The following is a 2,529-nucleotide window of genomic DNA, read 5'->3' on the forward strand; positions in this document are numbered from 1 at the left end:
CTCCATGTAGTTATTTCAATAGACTCAGAAAAAGTATTTGACAAAATCCAACGCCCATTAATGATTAAAACTTTAAACATAATAATATAAAGGAGAATTTCCTCAACCTAATAGAGGTACCTATTCGATGCAATTTCAGTCATCACAAAAGTCTTTTTGCAGAAATTGGCAATACGATCCTAAACTACATACAGAAGTGCAAGAGACCCAGAAGAACCAAAACAATCTTGAAAAAGAAGAAACATGTTGGAAGATGCAAACTTCTGATTTCAAAACTTACTGCAAAGCTACAGTAATCAAAACAATGTGGTACTGGCATAAACACAGAAATAGGGATCAACAAAACAGAATTGAGAGTCCAGAAATAAACTTTCACATTTACAGTAAACTGATTTTCCAGATAGGTGCCAAGACAATTCAATGGGGGAAAAAATAGTCTTTCAATAAATGGTGTTTGGACAACTGGATGGCCATATACAAATAAATTAAGTTAGACTCTTACTTCACACCTTTATATGGATCAAAGATCTGATTATATAACTTAAAACTATAAAACTGTTAAAAGAATACCTAGTGTAAATTTTTATGATCTCAGAGTAGTAAATAGATTTTTAGATATGATACCTAAATTGTAAGCAACAAAATAGATAAATTGGATTTTGGTAAAATTAAAAACATTTCTGCTTCTAAAATAATATTGAATGTCAACTGTAATTGTAAATGAATATATGTAAAAGGTATAATAAAACGAAAAAAAATTCTGCTTTAAGGGACATGCTCAAAAAATGAAAAAATAACCCACAGAATGAGATAAAAGATTTGCAAATCATATATCAATAAGTAATTTGTATCTAAAACATATAAAAATATTCTTACAACTCAATAATAAAGATAAATAACCTAATTAAAAACAGGCAAAAACACATCTCCAAAGAAGATATACAAATGATTTATGAACATATGTAAAGTGCTCAGCATCACTGGCCACCAAGAAAATGCAGATAGAAATCAATAATAAAAGAGACAGATCAAAACAAGTGTTGTCAGAATTCTCATGTACTGCTGGTGGGAATGTAAAATGGTGGTCACTTTGGAAAATAATCTGGCAGTTCTTCAAAAGGTTAAACAGTTCCCATATGAAACTGAAATTCCAATTATAGGTCTATGCCTCAAATGAATGAATCTTAAAAACATTATGCTAGTGAAACAAGTCAGGCACAAAAAGCACATGTTATATGATACAGTTTATATGAAAAATCCAGAATAGGCAAATCTTTAGAGATAGAAAGTAGATTAGTGGTTGCCTATGGTTAAGGAAGTGGGGGAAAATGAGTGGGTGACTGCTAGGGGTATGGGATTTCATTTCGTAGTGATGAAGTACTGTTAAATTGATGGTGACAATGTTGCATAACTCTGTGCATGTACTAAATTCATTGACTTGTACACTTTAAATGGGTGAATGTTGTGATATTCAAACTATATCTCAATAAAACTGTTACAAAAAATAGTGGAAACGATTACAAATAACTCCTGCTCTCAGGGAATATTGTACTCTCATAATTTTCTCCAGAGGCAGAATAATATGCCAAGGAAAGGCATGGGAATGGTACTTACACCAGAATTGAGGGTAGGATTTTCTGGAAGAACCTCCCAGAGAAAATAACAAGTCACCTAAGATTTGAAAACTAAACAAGAATATTGAATCAAGAGAATAACTAAAACAGGAGAGAGTTGGTATTTGAGGAACTAAAATAAATTTTGCAACCTAGTAAAAAAAAAAAATGGATGATAACTGGAGCATGTGTGTGGGGTGTGCTAGAAGAAGAAATTATCATGAAGAATCATGTAACTCTTGATATAAATATAAACTCATACTATATCCTAAGAAAACATGAAAAGCTATTAAAGAGTTTTAAAGAGAAGGAAGAGGCATTGATAACATATCTTCTCATGCATACACCATATTTGAATTTATTTTTCTTAACTAGTAGTTCTTGAGTTCCTGCATATATCCTTGGGGAGTGGGTGGGAACCTAGCTAATATGATGCATAAAAGTGACAAATTAGGCTAACCTCCCCCAAAAAAGTCCTGACAAATATCATTTTACTGACTTTACCAAGAATAAATAAAGTAGGAAGACAATTGCCAAATACCATTAAAAGCAAAATCAGAAAACCGAAAAAAAAAATTGCAATTTATCTGTCAGATCAAGATTAATTTCCCTAAACCATAATCAGTCTTTATAAATCAAAAAAAAAAGACCAACTTACAGAATGAAAATAGACTTACTACATCAGAAAGTTAAAAGAAAAGAATACAAATGAATCAAACATGTAAGAACTTGCTCAATCTCTATAGATAAAAGCAAATTAAAATTACATAAATATATATTTTTTGCCTGGTTGGCTGGCAAAGCTTCAAAACTTTGAAAACACTTGTGCTGGCAAATATATGAGTAAAAAGGTACTGTCACGTATGCTAGTAAAAGCCCAAATTGGTATAATCTCTATGAAAGACGATTTAGCAAA

This window comes from Rousettus aegyptiacus, unplaced genomic scaffold (assembly GCF_014176215.1).
Source record: "Rousettus aegyptiacus isolate mRouAeg1 unplaced genomic scaffold, mRouAeg1.p scaffold_m13_p_2, whole genome shotgun sequence".
Classification (NCBI taxonomy): Eukaryota; Metazoa; Chordata; class Mammalia; order Chiroptera; family Pteropodidae; genus Rousettus; species Rousettus aegyptiacus.